We start from the raw sequence: 17628 nt of genomic DNA on the forward strand, positions 1-17628 counted from the left end.
CAATAACAACCACAGTGCCCCCACCCATAAACAATAACAACCACAGAGCCCCCACCCATAAACAACCACAGTGCCCCCACCCATAAACAATAACAACCACAGTGCCTCCACCCATAAACAATAACAACCACAGTGCCCCCACCCATAAACAATAACAACCACAGTGCCCCCACCCATAAACAATAACAACCACAGTGCCCCCACCCATAAACAATAACAACCACAGTGCCCCCACCCATAAACAATAACAACCACAGTGCCCCACCCATAAACAATAACAACCACAGTGCCCCCACCCATAAACAATAACAACCACAGTGCCCCCACCCATAAACAATAACAACCACAGTGCCCCCGCCCATAAACAATAACAACCACAGTGCACCCACCCATAAACAATAACAACCATAGTGCCCCCATCCATAAACAATAACAACCACAGTGCCCCCACCCATAAACAATAACAACCACAGTGCACCCACCCATAAACAATAACAACCATAGTGCCCCCATCCATAAACAATAACAACCACAGTGCCCCCACCCATAAACAATAACAACCACAGTGCCCCCCCACCCATAAACAACTACAGTGCCCCCACCCATAAAAAAACAACCACAGTGCCCCCACCCATAAACAACAACTACAGTGCCCTCACCCATAAACAATAACAACCACAGTGCCCCCACCCATAAACAATAACAAGCACAGTGCCCCCACCCATAAACAATGCCCCACCCATAAACAATAACAACCACAGTGCCCCCACCCATAAACAATAACAACCACAGAGCCCCCACCCATAAACAACAACCACAGTGCCCCCACCCATAAACAATAACAACCACAGTGCCTCCACCCATAAACAATAACAACCACAGTGCCCCCACCCATAAACAATAACAACCACAGTGCCCCCACCCATAAACAATAACAACCACAGTGCCCCCACCCATAAACAATAACAACCACAGTGCCCCCACCCATAAACAATAACAACCACAGTGCCCCCACCCATAAACAATAACAACCACAGTGCCCCCACCCATAAACAATAACAACCACAGTGCCCCCACCCATAAACAATAACAACCACAGTGCCCCCACCCATAAACAATAACAACCACAGTGCCCCCACCCATAAACAATAACAACCACAGTGCACCCACCCATAAACAATAACAACCACAGTGCCCCCACCCATAAACAATAACAACCACAGTGCCCCCACCCATAAACAATAACAACCACAGTGCCCCCACCCATAAACAATAACAACCACAGTGCCCCCACCCATAAACAATAACAACCACAGTGCCCCCACCCATAAACAATAACAACCACAGTGCCCCCATCCATAAACAATAACAACCACAGTGCCCCCCTCCCATAAACATTGTGAACCATAGTGCCCTCCCTGCTCTAATTTAACCTGGAAAGTGTTCAGTCTCTGGTATCCATGTTTCTGTTCAGTGACAGTAAGCAGAGGAAGACGTGCAAGCTGGATCTTATTTACACACAAAATAAAGCTAACAACAAGCATACCATTACTCTTGATCGTTTCTCAGAGGCCTCAACTGAGCCACTGGTTCATATGAGACGGTACGTTGACTCTTGTTGTATGTTAATTTGTGAATGCCTGCGTATACAATAACGGGTTGTAAAGCTTATTGAGACAGGACTAATTATTTGGATTTTACAGAATTAATCACCTCTTCACTTTTACCTTTAATGGAAAATCACCTGATGGATAATAAATGATCTCACTTGTAATAGACAGCTGAGATGCGCATAACTGGATGCTTCACTGTAATAAACAATTCCGCTTACTTGCAACAACATGTATTCACATGTGCATAGAACAGAGATTACATAACGTATACGCCCACTCAGAAGAGTATATAACAGCCCATCTGATTGAATAAACTTTATGGCTCTTGATATAGAGACTTGTGTCTGTGTCAATCCATCACTTGCTCGGGCAGTCCTAAGACTGCAGAGACCCGTGTGGCATAAGCAGTGCCTTCCCGCCTCCCACCAATCCCGTAATAACAAAAACACAGACAGGCCTGGATGGGTTGAACAGGTCGGTCACAGTTTATTAAATTTATAAGCAGAGAGAGGCAAGAACAATTTGCAACGGACTCATCGCTGAAAGCCCCGTCACTGACCATTGGGCAAGCAAGCAGATGAGAGGTTACGAACCTTTGCCCCCTTCTACACTACCGCCACGGAGGATCGTGTGTATGACCTACACAGGACTCCGACCCCCGCCAAGGAAGCCTGCGGCCTTGGCAGATCTACAGTTGGTCTGCGGCCTAGGAGGAGATGGAGTCCCGGAGGATGTAAATATAGGGGAGGCCTGCGGTAAAGTTAGGGGGTCATGAGAGGGCACAGGGAGGTGAGCACTCAGGCCGGACACAAGGGATTGAAAATATTGCTCACCTTCCTGTGCTGCTCTCTGCCGCAGGGCCTCGATCATGGCTTCGGACCTGGCTGAAGAGGAGACACAAAAGCTTTCAAGGGTCAGCCGGGGAGAAAGAGGAAGTCTCCGACCATAGCACGTGATTTTAACCCCTGAGGATGTGGCCGGACTCCCCTTCCTCTTTCTTCCCGTTGGTCAGTTGGGCGTCCTAATTATGGCATCACCTGAGGGAGTAATGGGCGGGGGAGGCACTGCACAGAGTTCCTTTCTACCTTATTATATATATATTCTACCCACCAAGTGAATGTCTTATGCAATGTGTTGTGATACAGACAAGGCGTGCACTCTGTGGATATGAGGTAGGTGCAAGCTGAACCTGACCACAGACGGCGCTTGCTGCCCCACGCTTCCAGCTCATCTTAGGACCTCTGCCTGGTCCCTGCCAAACCAGACTTCTACATATGGCACTTTAGCCCCTCCTGCACATTCATACTGCCGTGATTGCTTCTTTTTCTCTTGTGATTTAAGTGAGGTTTGAAAAAGACCCGACATAGGGTCAAAACGTTACATCAACGTACTATTCCCCTGTGTTGTCTTCAATAAAAAAATTTTTTTGCATTGAAAATCAAAATTTCCCAGAGTGCAGCTGTTATGCAATGTGTTGGCTTGTCAGTCTCCCAAATCTTCCTTTCAGGTGTGACTACATACCTCTTTAGTAATGCTATGCGAATGGTAGAGTAACATCTCTGATCCCCAGAAGACAAGTTATCAAAAGATTCTCTTGCTTTTCGGGTCAGGCCAACGCTGAAAAATCAGAACCAGCCAAAGACTGACATGTCATGCAGCAGGCAAAGGTTCTCAAGTAACCAGAGATGGTTTTCAATATCTCAGGTGTCTTCATTGAACTGTGGTATGTCCTGATAAATTAAAAGATGCGGGCCCCTCTCTCCTGTTATCCACTGTCATCTGTGCTGGGGCGGATGGGGGTACTGCTACATACACACCCAGATATTTGCTTACCACTGCCGTCTGCTCTATCTCCGTGGCCCACTCTCCTAGCGCGGCCAGCATCCGCCTCAACTGAGTTGGTCTATCCTCTGCCATCTGGATGACAGCTCCGGGGCTATTGGCCCTCCATGGAGCTGCCCTCCTCCACATCTAAACTAACCTATTCCTGTGGGTGTTTTCGGTTCCACTCGGCTAAGTGTTGAATTTAGGACAACCGGTTGACCTCCAGCAACCACTCTAGCTCTGTCCCAGAACAAATGGCTCTCAGCTCCACTTTCTTGAGCCTCTTGCAGATGGAGTCCGATATCTCTTCTGCCAAGTCACCACTCAGTAACTTTCTCCGGTAATCTGTCCAGAGATAGGTGATCCCACTGTTGCCACTGCTTGTGAAGATCTCAGGTTCTCTGTTGTATTAATCGGCTAGACAGGTTAATGATGCAATTAGTTTTATTTCTTCCGTACACAGTATTACAGTAACTCTGGGTAGATGGCCACAATTAGATACCCCCAGTCCACAAGATCCCATCCCTGAGGCCAGTAGTCCCAATGCCCCCGTACCAGGTGATACCCACTGTCATAGCCTATGCTCCTCCAAAGGATGCCACAACCGTAGCGTGTGTGTCCATCTCCAGCCTGCAACAACATATATATTACAGTCCCAACCGGGGTTCCCCAATCGTCTTCGTGGGGTCAGTGATGGGCAGTGGAGCAGATCTGCATTCCACCAGTTGGAGCGATTGTGACGGAGTATGCGACAGAGCAGGAAGAGACACCAGACCGATAAACAATCCAACGAGATTTATTGGAACAGGTAACTGGGCAGCACAAATGAAGGTAATTCCGCAGTGTCCGAAACAAGTCCACAATGAGTCCACAATGAGTCTACAATGAATCCACAATGAGTCCACACAAAGGGAGCAGATCCAGGGGTGCCACCCGGTAATCCGACGCCAGGGAAATATAGAAATAGTCCTTGGATAAGTTCAGTGGATCCAGCAGATGAGGGACACAACACAGTCCCACATGACAACTTCTAACAAGACACACGGTCATGGGGATCTCGCCTCAGCATAAGATCCCAGCCTTTTGCAGGTCACCACAAAAGTGACTCGGCCAAACACAAGTCTATTGTCCTGGGATCAGCCCATCGATGGAGGAGGTTCACACCAACTTTTAACATGTGGCTACATTGAGAAGCTTCCAGAAGCTACTGACTCCATTCTGTCTTACAGGTTTGTGTATTGGATAAATCCCATGCTGAGAAGAACAAAGACAGAATCCCCCACTAGATGCAGCACAAGCCAGATGGACCTAGGCCTGATTACATAACAGGCCGGGGGAGGGACACGCTATTACAGCGGTGATCTCTTGGGCTCATCCTGTAGAATATCTCTGGAGAGGATGTCAGACACAATTTTAAACCCACAGTTCCAATTCAAGGCATTCTTCCACAGGAATGGGGGCAGGTGGGAAGGAGGTAATCCCTCATTGTTCAATTAACTTGCATAATTGTCCTAAATTGTGCAGACTAGTAAACTACAGAGGCTGATATAATATGTAAATATGCAGGCATTCCACGAATTAACATACAGGCCAATATGAAACGATGGCTCATGTCCCTGGACCTACTGAACAAAAGAACAATACCTCTGACATAATGAAGAACGATTCCCCCATGCCAGAGGTCAGAATGACGATGTGTTGTTACACCCCCACCCATAATCGATAAGACCCACAGTACCCTCTGCCCATACACAGTGACTAGAAGAGTCAGTCATTGGATGTCTGAAGACAAACTCTTATAGTCACTTGATCTCACAGGTGTCAGCAGTTCTGTTTACATCCAGATAGTGCGAACAGAATCTATGAAGCCAGCGCCGACCTCCAGAGCAGAAGACTAGGCCACAGATTACTGCATTAAACACAATCCAAACAATGTACTCACTGTCGGGCAGGGTGGCAGCCACCACACGTTGTAGAACGCCTGTTACTCATTACTGGACAGTTGTCTCCTCCTCTGCATACAATGAGGCTGATACAAGCCAAAAGGTAGCCAAAAATAGACCGTGCACAAAACTCAACAGAGCGAAAAAAAATCTTAGTAAATATGCAATCCAACTACTAGGAAAACATGGGATAGTAGAAATCAAGAACATGAGACCACCAATCAATATTCTGCAACCACAAAATGGCAAAATACTAGCTCTACACAGCACAGAGGATTATAGGACGTGATACTCCTCCGACAGGTGTAGTAACATTACAGAAGAGAAAAGTCCTCCTACCGGTGTACTGACAAATTACATGATCAGACACTCCCTCTACAGGGGTAATGACATAATACAAGACAGGACACTCCCCATACAGGTGTACTGACACATTACAGGACAGGACATTCCCCATACAGGTGTACTGACAGATTACAGGACAGGACACTCCCCATACAGGTGTACTGACACATCACAGGACAGGACACTGCCCATACAGGTGTACTGACACATCACAGGACAGGACACTCCCCATACAGGTGTACTGACACATTACAGGACAGGACACTCCCCATACAGGTGTACTGACATCACAGGACAGGACACTCCCCATAGAGGTGTAATGACACATCACAGGACAGGACACTCCCCATACAGGTGTACTGACACATCACAGGACAGGACACTCCCCATACAGGTGTACTGACAGATTACAGGACAGGACACTCCCCATACAGGTGTACTGACACATCACAGGACAGGACACTGCCCATACAGGTGTACTGACAGATTACAGGACAGGACACTCCCCATACAGGTGTACTGACACATCACAGGACAGGACACTGCCCATACAGGTGTACTGACACATCACAGGACAGGACACTCCCCATACAGGTGTACTGACACATTACAGGACAGGACACTCCCCATACAGGTGTACTGACATCACAGGACAGGACACTCCCCATAGAGGTGTAATGACACATCACAGGACAGGACACTCCCCATACAGGTGTACTGACACATTACAGGACAGGACACTCCCCATACAGGTGTACTGACATCACAGGACAGGACACTCCCCATAGAGGTGTAATGACACATCACAGGACAGGACACTCCCCATACAGGTGTACTGACACATTACAGGACAGGACACTCCCCATACAGGTGTACTGACATCACAGGACAGGACACTCCCCATAGAGGTGTAATGACACATCACAGGACAGGACACTCCCCATACAGGTGTACTGACACATTACAGGACAGGACACTCCCCATACAGGTGTACTGACATCACAGGACAGGACACTCCCCATAGAGGTGTAATGACACATCACAGGACAGGACACTCCCCATACAGGTGTACTGACACATTACAGGACAGGACACTCCCCATACAGGTGTACTGACATCACAGGACAGGACACTCCCCATAGAGGTGTAATGACACATCACAGGACAGGACACTCCCCATACAGGTGTACTGACACATTACAGGACAGGACACTCCCCATACAGGTGTACTGACATCACAGGACAGGACACTCCCCATAGAGGTGTAATGACACATCACAGGACAGGACACTCCCCATACAGGTGTACTGACACATTACAGGACAGGACACTCCCCATACAGGTGTACTGACATCACAGGACAGGACACTCCCCATAGAGGTGTAATGACACATCACAGGACAGGACACTCCCCATACAGGTGTACTGACACATTACAGGACAGGACACTCCCCATACAGGTGTACTGACATCACAGGACAGGACACTCCCCATAGAGGTGTAATGACATATCACAGGACAGGACACTCCCCATACAGGTGTACTGACACATTACAGGACAGGACACTCCCCATACAGGTGTACTGACATCACAGGACAGGACACTCCCCATAGAGGTGTAATGACACATCACAGGACAGGACACTCCCCATACAGGTGTACTGACACATTACAGGACAGGACACTCCCCATACAGGTGTACTGACATCACAGGACAGGACACTCCCCATAGAGGTGTAATGACACATCACAGGACAGGACACTCCCCATACAGGTGTACTGACACATTACAGGACAGGACACTCCCCATACAGGTGTACTGACATCACAGGACAGGACACTCCCCATAGAGGTGTAATGACACATCACAGGACAGGACACTCCCCATACAGGTGTACTGACACATTACAGGACAGTGCGAACAGAATCTATGAAGCCAGCGCCGACCTCCAGAGCAGAAGACTAGGCCACAGATTACTGCATTAAACACAATCCAAACAATGTACTCACTGTCGGGCAGGGTGGCAGCCACCACACATTGTAGAACGCCTGTTACTCATTACTGGACAGTTGTCTCCTCCTCTGCATACAATGAGGCTGATACAAGCCAAAAGGTAGCCAAAAATAGACCGTGCACAAAACTCAACAGAGCGAAAAAAAATCTTAGTAAATATGCAATCCAACTACTAGGAAAACATGGGATAGTAGAAATCAAGAACATGAGACCACCAATCAATATTCTGCAACCACAAAATGGCAAAATACTAGCTCTACACAGCACAGAGGATTATAGGACGTGATACTCCTCCGACAGGTGTAGTAACATTACAGAAGAGAAAAGTCCTCCTATCGGTGTACTGACAAATTACATGATCAGACACTCCCTCTACAGGGGTAATGACATAATACAAGACAGGACACTCCCCATACAGGTGTACTGACACATTACAGGACAGGACATTCCCCATACAGGTGTACTGACACATTACAGGACAGGACACTCCCCATACAGGTGTACTGACACATGACAGGACACTCCCCATACAGATGTACTGACACATTACAGGACAGGACACTCCCCATACAGGTGTACTGACACATTACAGGACAGGACACTCCCCATACAGGTGTACTGACACATTACAGGACAGGACACTCCCCATACAGGTGTACTGACACATTACAGGACAGGACACTCCTCATACAGGTGTACTGACACATTACAGGACAGGACACTCCCCATACAGGTGTACTGACACATCACAGGACAGGACACTCCCCATACAGGTGTACTGACACATTACAGGACAGGACACTCCCCATACAGGTGTACTGACACATTACAGGACAGGACACTCCTCATACAGGTGTACTGACACATCACAGGACAGGACACTCCCCATACAGGTGTACTGACACATGACAGGACAGGACACTCCCCATACAGATGTACTGACACATTACAGGACAGGACACTCCCCATACAGGTGTACTGACACATTACAGGACAGGACACTCCTCATACAGGTGTACTGACACATCACAGGACAGGACACTCCCCATACAGGTGTACTGACACATTACAGGACAGGACACTCCCCATACAGGTGTACTGACACATTACAGGACAGGACACTCCTCATACAGGTGTACTGACACATGAAAGGACAGGACACTCCCCATACAGGGGTAATGACACATCACAGGAAAGGACACTCCCCATACAGGTGTACTGACACATTACAGGACAGGACACTCCCCATACAGGTGTACTGACACATCACAGAAGACACTCCTCATACAGGTGTACTGACACATTACAGGACAGGACACTCCTCATACAGGTGTACTGACACATTACAGGACAGGACACTCCCCATACAGGTGTACTGACAGATTACAGGACAGGACACTCCCCATACAGGTGTACTGACACATTACAGGACAGGACATTCCCCATACAGGTGTACTGACACATGACAGGACAGGACATTCCCCATACAGGTGTACTGACACATTACAGGACAGGACACTCCCCATACAGGTGTACTGACACATGACAGGACAGGACACTCCCCATACAGATGTACTGACACATTACAGGACAGGACACTCCCCATACAGGTGTACTGACACATTACAGGACAGGACACTCCCCATACAGGTGTACTGACACATTACAGGACAGGACACTCCCCATACAGGTGTACTGACACATTACAGGACAGGACATTCCCCATACAGGTGTACTGACACATGACAGGACAGGACACTCCCCATACAGGTGTACTGACACATGACAGGACAGGACATTCCCCATACAGGTGTACTGACACATGACAGGACAGGACACTCCCCATACAGGTGTACTGACACATGACAGGACAGGACACTCCCCATACAGATGTACTGACACATTACAGGACAGGACACTCCCCATACAGGTGTACTGACACATTACAGGACAGGACACTCCCCATACAGGTGTACTGACACATTACAGGACAGGACACTCCCCATACAGGTGTACTGACACATTACAGGACAGGACATTCCCCATACAGGTGTACTGACACATGACAGGACAGGACACTCCCCATACAGGTGTACTGACACATTACAGGACAGGACACTCCCCATACAGGTGTACTGACACATGACAGGACAGGACATTCCCCATACAGGTGTACTGACACATTACAGGACAGGACACTCCCCATACAGGTGTACTGACACATGACAGGACAGGACACTCCCCATACAGATGTACTGACACATTACAGGACAGGACACTCCCCATACAGGTGTACTGACACATTACAGGACAGGACACTCCCCATACAGGTGTACTGACAGATTACAGGACAGGACACTCCCCATACAGGTGTACTGACACATTACAGGACAGGACATTCCCCATACAGGTGTACTGACACATGACAGGACAGGACACTCCCCATACAGGTGTACTGACACATGACAGGACAGGACACTCCCCATACAGATGTACTGACACATTACAGGACAGGACACTCCCCATACAGGTGTACTGACACATTACAGGACAGGACACTCCTCATACAGGTGTACTGACACATCACAGGACAGGACACTCCCCATACAGGTGTACTGACACATTACAGGACAGGACACTCCCCATACAGGTGTACTGACACATTACAGGACAGGACACTCCTCATACAGGTGTACTGACACATGACAGGACAGGACACTCCCCATACAGGGGTAATGACACATCACAGGAAAGGACACTCCCCATACAGGTGTACTGACACATTACAGGACAGGACACTCCCCATACAGGTGTACTGACACATCACAGGAGAAGACACTCCTCATACAGGTGTACTGACACATTACAGGACAGGACACTCCTCATACAGGTGTACTGACACATTACAGGACAGGACACTCCCCATACAGGTGTACTGACAGATTACAGGACAGGACACTCCCCATACAGGTGTACTGACACATGACAGGACAGGACACTCCCCATACAGGGGTAATGACACATCACAGGAAAGGACACTCCCCATACAGGTGTACTGACACATTACAGGACAGGACACTCCCCATACAGGTGTACTGACACATCACAGGAGAAGACACTCCTCATACAGGTGTACTGACACATTACAGGACAGGACACTCCTCATACAGGTGTACTGACACATTACAGGACAGGACACTCCCCATACAGGTGTACTGACAGATTACAGGACAGGACACTCCCCATACAGGTGTACTGACACATGACAGGACAGGACACTCCCCATACAGATGTACTGACACATGACAGGACAGGACACTCCTCATACAGGTGTACTGACACATCACAGGACAGGACACTCCCCATACAGGTGTACTGACACATCACAGGACAGGACACTCCCCATACAGGTGTACTGACAGATTACAGGACAGGACACTCCCCATACAGGTGTACTGACACATCACAGGACAGGACACTGCCCATACAGGTGTACTGACACATCACAGGACAGGACACTCCCCATACAGGTGTACTGACACATTACAGGACAGGACACTCCCCATACAGGTGTACTGACACATCACAGGACAGGACACTCCTCATACAGATGTACTGACATCACAGGTGGACACACTATGCACGTTCCATCATATGGGTGCAAACACTATGCACATTCCCTACATACAGGTGCACACACTATGCACGTTCCATACATACAGGTGGACACACTATGCACATTCCCTACATACAGGTGGACACACTATGCACATTCCCTACATACAGGTGCACACACTATGCACGTTCCATACATACAGGTGCACACACTATGCACATTCCCTACATACAGGTGGACACACTATGCACATTCCCTACATACAGGTGGACACACTATGCACATTCCCTACATACAGGTGGACACACTATGCACATTCCCTACATACAGGTGGACACACTATGCACATTCCCTACATACAGGTGGACACACTATGCACCTTCCCTACATACAGGTGCACACACTGTGCACATCCCCTACATACACTGTGAGGCAGTGAGGGGAATTATATGCGAGGGTCGATATGTGTCCCCCAGGATGTGCAGAGAAGCGTATAAAGGCATTGCAGTCCCAGTCATAGCTGTGGTTGTAGTGCAGAATAAAAGTTTGGTCTTCGACAAGCTATTTGCCAAAGGCAGATTTTAGAAAACTCGGCATTGGCTTTTATTTTTGAGGTGAACTGGATTATGATAGTGGGGCGGTCCACTCCCCCCAGCCGGGTCCCATTTAAAAACCCTGCAGTAAAGGGTTGGGTGTGGCAGTGTTGGTTTGCAAATGGCAGAGCAGGTGGTTCTATGCACGTTCCTGGCACCCCTCAGCGTGACACGGTGGTGCAGTCGCCCAGGACAACCGGTCTCGGATACGGACTGTTTTGAAGCCCCGGCTGCCATCCAAAGGATACCGTTTGCTTTTCATTTAAGAGTTTTTGGACATTAAAGACATTTTGCTTTGAACTTTACTACCGCCGCACTACATATGGTTGGAAAATGCAGGCAGTGTGAACTGAGGCATACCTAAAGCCTGCTGCATGTCGGTTATTAGGCCTCCAACGCTGCAGCTCAAGCCTGCCGACAAAATAGAGGAAATTCTGAAACAGTTGGTCCTCACTCCGCGGCAGCAGCAGGAGCAGCAACATCAGCACAATCAGCAGCAGCAGAAGGCTAATGAGCTCATTCTGTAACAAACTGCGGCCCTGGGGGAGACATCCTCACCAGCGGCCCCAAGCCGTTCAGAGGCCCGGTATAAAGTTCGGTCAGCCTTGAGGAAGATGGGTCCTGAGGACGATATGGAGGCTTTCCTCACCGTGTTTGAACGCACAGCAGAGCAGAAGATCTTGCCAATGTCCCAGTGGGCTGAAGTGGTGTCCCCCTTCCTGATGGGAGATACCCAGAAGGCCTACTTGGACCTCAGTCAGGATGATACCCTAGACTAAGAGAAACGCAGGAGGTGAGATCCTTGCCCAACTGGGGGGTAATACATATGCTCGGGGCCAACGGGCGTTTCAGTGGTCCTTTGTGGAGTCTCGTCCCACCAGGTCTCAGGCATATCATTTGCTACAGCTGGTGAAAAAATGACTTCAGCATGAGACTTTAACCCCTTACCAGATGGTAGAGAGGGTGGTGGTCGATCGGCTAGTAAGAACTCTGCCAGCCGCTATTCAGCGTTGAGTGGAGCAAGGGATCCCAGCACCCTAGACCAGCTGGTCAGCATGATTGAACGGTATACGGCCACTCAGGAATTTATATGGGTCTCTGCTCCACTATGGTCATCACGTCGGGCCCAAGCAGCCCAGGAAAGTTCCATGACCCTCTGCTGGGTCCAATCAAGACCCAAGCCCGTACTGAGGGGGTACCCTGAAGTGAGAGTGACAAGAGACCTGTTTCCCCTAAACTGGTCCCGGGGTCCAGCCGTGCCACAGCTAAAAGGTGTTGGCGGTGCCAAGGGCCAGGACATGTGGCCGCCAACTGCCCCCTGACAGCTGAACCTATGTACTGTGGGTTTACTAGGCGTGTGTTGATGTACGCCCAGGCCGATTTCGCCTTGGAGCCGTTCATCTCAGTGGGTGAACCACATCTGTGCCAGGTGTGCGTAAGTGGTCACTTGGCCAAGGCCCACCTGGACTCAGGAAACCTAGTGACACTAGTACATGGGTCGTTAACCCTTCCATAAGGGATTGTGTTGGGAAAAGACTTGCCCCTGTTCTGGCCCCAGTGGGAGAACAGGTTTAACCCTCCCAGGGTAAATGTGATACTGGGGCAGAACCCGAAGATACCGAATCAGGGATAACTGGCCGTAGGGGTCTCCAACCTAAGGACAGAGTGTAACCCCAATAGGTTTCCCCTAGAGGTATTGGCAGGAGAAGTCGAGGAGACCCAGACGATCTCTGAGATGGAAGTATCCCCTGGTATGGTACGTTTGGGACAGCTTAGATCCAGGATCTCACCCTGGCCCGGGCACGAGAAAGGGTGATAGAAATAAATGGGGTAGCTCAGCAACTCGGTGCAGAGGCAGTCTTTCTCATATGCTGTCAACCAGGAGTTGTTATACAAGGTTGATAAAATCACGGATGAAGTAGTGGAACAGCTGGTAATGCCTCAGTCGGGCAGTGCTAGAGATGGCACACATCCACCTCCTGGGAGGACACTTAGGGGTAAAGAAAACCCAAGATTGTATACTACAGCTGTTCTTTTGGCCCGGGGTTTATGCTAAGTTGCAGAGGTATTGTGAGCCATGTCTCGAGTGTCAACTCACCACACCCACTGCGAATTTCCTGAGTGAGTGGGCTGGCCCCATTATACTGATTTCGAAGCCAGACAAGTCATTAAGTTCTTGTAATGACTCTTAGAAATTGAATGAGGTGTCAAAATTTTGCCTGTATTCAATGTCCCGGGTGGACAATCTAATTGAGAGACTGGGGGAGGACCAGAACTTCACCACGCTCCATCTTACCAAAGGTTACTGGCAGGTCCCACTGACAGAATTGGCAAAAGAAAAGACCACTTTTATAACACCAGGGGCTCTCTATCAATATGTCGTCTTGCCTTTTGGTTTACACGGGGCTCCTGCTACATTCCAGAGGATGATGGACATAGTGTTAGAGCCTCATCAGAAGAACGCGTCAGCATATTTAGACAACATAGTCTTCTTTAGTACCGACTGGAATACCCACCTAAACCAGGCACAAGCAGTGCTGAATTCTCTCAGAATCGTGGGTTTAACAGCAAAAATGTGTGATAGGACTCACAGAAGCCCGGTACTTAGGTCACGTGATCGGCCGCGGGGTTATCAAACCCCAAAGAAATAAGATTGAGGACATCCAAACCTGGCCCAGGCCTGTAAGTACAACACAGGTGAGGGCATTCCCCGGCATCATTGGGCACTACCGCCGGTTTATACCTAATTTTGCTGGGAGATCAGCACCCTTAACCGATCTGTTAAAAGGTAAGAAGTTGGTTATGGTCCGGTGGAATCCTCAAGCGGAGGAAGCATTCCAGTCCATGAAGTTGGAGTTGTGTTGTCAGCTGGTCCTCATCAGACCCAACTTCACTAAAACCTTTATCGCACAGACAAAAGCCTCAGAGGTAGGCCTAGGAGCGGTGTTGTCACAAGAGGTGAATGGAAATGAGCATCTTGTCACGTACTTGAACAGGAAACTGAACCCGGCCGAGAAAAATTATAGTGTAGTGGAGAAGGAGTGCTTGGTGATTAAGTGGGCCTTGGAATCCCTATGCTACTATTTGCTCGGGCCACAGTTATGTTTGGTAACAAACTATTCACCCCTTATCTGGATGAGAAATGTGAAGGACAGAAATGCTCGAGTCACCAGATGGTTCCTGGCGCTACAAAATTTTAGTTTTTCAATGGAACATCGGGCGGGGAAGTCGCAGGGAAATGAGAATGCCCTGCCACTGGCCCCCTATACGGTGACAAACGTTCATCCCCACAAGTTTGAATAGAGGGGGAGGATATGTGAGGCATTGAGGGAAATCATATTGCATGTAAGGGATGGTATGTATCTGCTAGGATGCGCATGGAAGCATATTAAGGCCTCTGGAGAGCATTGCACAGGCATAGCTGCGGTTAAAGTGCAAAACATGGATTTTTGTGAATCATAGAGTACTCACCATAAAATCCTTTTCTCCGAGACGCTCATTTGAGGACACAGATACTGTGGGTGTATGCTTCTGCCGCTTGGAGGCTGACACTAAGTGAAAAAAAGAGGTTAGTTCCTCCTCCGTAGTATACACCCTCGCCCCTATTGCGGGCGGAAATCAGTTTGGTGCCAAAGCAGTAGGAGGACAACAAATCAGCCTTAATACAGGTACAACATGTCAAAAAGCACCACCCTTATCTTAAACTAGTAAATGTACCTAAATTTTAACAAAACAAGAGCCAACTGGCTATTCGGGTGCGTGCTGTGTCCCCCAATGAGCGTCTCGGAGAAAAGGATTTTACGGTGAGTACTCACAAAAATCCATGTTTCTCCTTTGCCTCATTGGGGGACACAGATACTGTGGGACGTCCTAAAGCTGTCCCTGGGTGAGAGATTGACTCACCGGTCCAAGCTACATGCCTCTTTTGTTTAAAGGTGCGCCACCGCTGCTTGGAGAATCCTTCTACCCAGGCTCGCATCCGCCGAAGCCTGTGTATGACTATTATATTACAATGTCTGGCAAATGTGTGCAGGCTGGACCAGGTTGCTGCTTGCAAGCCTGTTCTGTCGAAGCCTGATGCCGAAGCGCCCAAGAGGCGCACACTGCCCAAGTAGAATACGCTCTGATCCCTGCTGGAATCGGCGTGCCTCTAATGCGGTAGGACTCCTAAAAAGTCAAACAAAAACATCTGGCTATGGTCGAATTTGAGGCAGCGAGTCCCCTTCCTGCGCCCTTCGGGGAGCACGAACAGCGTGTTCATCTGATGAAAGGGAGCCGTCCTCGACCCGTACCCCCGGAGGGCTCTTACCAGGTCTACTGTGAGACGAGCCTCTTCCACACGGTGCACCGGTGCTGGACAAAATGAAGGCAAGACAACATCTTCATTAACGTGAAAAGAGGACACAACCTTCGGCAGAAAAGGAGGGGTTGGTCTGAGCACTCCTTATCCTTATGGAAAGCGAGGAATGGAAGTCGGCCGGATAGTGCCGTCAGCTCTGAAAAAACCCGCCTGACAAAATTAATGGCCACTAGGAACGCCACTTTCCAGGAAGGGAACCTCAAAGAAACCTTCTGAAGCGGTCCCAAAAAGGAGCTTCCTGCAGAACCCTTAGGACCAGGTCAAGGTCCCAGGCATCCATAGGCGCCTTATAGAGAGGTACCAAGTGGGAGAGACCCTGGATGAAAGTCTTTACCTGTAACCTGGTAGCCATTCCGCACTGGACCAGGACGGATAAAGCTGATTGGTCTCCTGTGTGAACTTGGGCCAGGCCCAAGTCAAGGTTCGACTGGAGAAAAAACAAGATGTTGGGGATCGAGAATCTCAGCGGAGAAACACCGCATCCTTGATGCCAGGCGTGGTGGTAAATTCGTGCCGAGGTTGACTTCCGGGCGCTAACTATTGTAGCGAACACCTTGCTCCCAATCCCTGCCTTGGTTAGAATCCAAGATTAACTGGTCATGCCGTCAAACACAGGGCCACTGAGTGGCAAATCGGCCCTTGAAAAAGTAGCTCTGGGCGTTCTGGCAGTCGCCAAGGAACGTCGGCAAGCAGGAGCATTAGAACTGCGTACCACCCTCAATAGGACCAGTCTGGGGCCAGCCAAATCGCCGGAGCCCTTTCCCTCTTGATCTTTTTGATGACTCTCGGCAGTAGCGACAGCGGGGGAAATAGATATGGGCGGCGACACTGGTTCCATAACAGAACCAATCCGTCTACCGATTGCCTGCGGATCCCAGGCTCGAGCGACGCATGTGGGCACCTTGGCATTCACTCTGGAAGCCAACAGATCCACATCTGGTGTTCCCCGCAGCTAAAAAATCTGCTGGAAGACTTCGGGATGTAGAGATCACTCTCCCCCTGAGAAAGTCTGCCGCCCAATTTTCCACGCCCGGGATGAGAGCTGCCGAGATCACCGAGTGGTTTGTTTGACCCACTGAAGAACGTGCCCATGGTTGCTCTGCTGCGGGTGCACCCTTGATGATCTATATAGACCACCGCCGTAGCTTTGTCCGATTGAATTCGGACAAGGCGGCCTGCAGAAAGTGATGAAACTGTTGCAGAGCCAGCCGAATTGCCCGTATCTCCACTAGCTCGGTCAGGAGGAGAGTCTCCAGCGGGGACCACCACCCTTGGGTCGTGTGGTGGCGAAAACTCTGCTCCCCAGTCGAGGAGCCTGGC

General features: G+C 49.3%; 1 protein-coding gene across 4 annotated transcripts in view; it reads right to left on the reverse strand.

Annotated features, from left to right (window-relative positions):
- Positions 1 to 17628, reverse strand: part of TMEM8B (transmembrane protein 8B) — a 208118-nt gene that overhangs the window by 19037 nt on the left and 171453 nt on the right. Inside the window, exon 12 of one of the 4 annotated variants that reach the window (XR_012227403.1) lies at positions 1547 to 1640. The exons of the other annotated variants lie outside the window; for them this stretch is intronic. The gene's annotated coding sequence lies outside the window, so the exon portion shown is untranslated. The remainder of the gene's footprint in view (positions 1 to 1546; positions 1641 to 17628) is intronic. 4 annotated transcript variants of the gene reach the window in all.

This window comes from Dendrobates tinctorius, unplaced genomic scaffold (assembly GCF_039654945.1).
Source record: "Dendrobates tinctorius isolate UK_male_01 unplaced genomic scaffold, ASM3965494v1 ptg000386l, whole genome shotgun sequence".
In the NCBI taxonomy this organism is placed as follows: domain Eukaryota; kingdom Metazoa; phylum Chordata; class Amphibia; order Anura; family Dendrobatidae; genus Dendrobates; species Dendrobates tinctorius.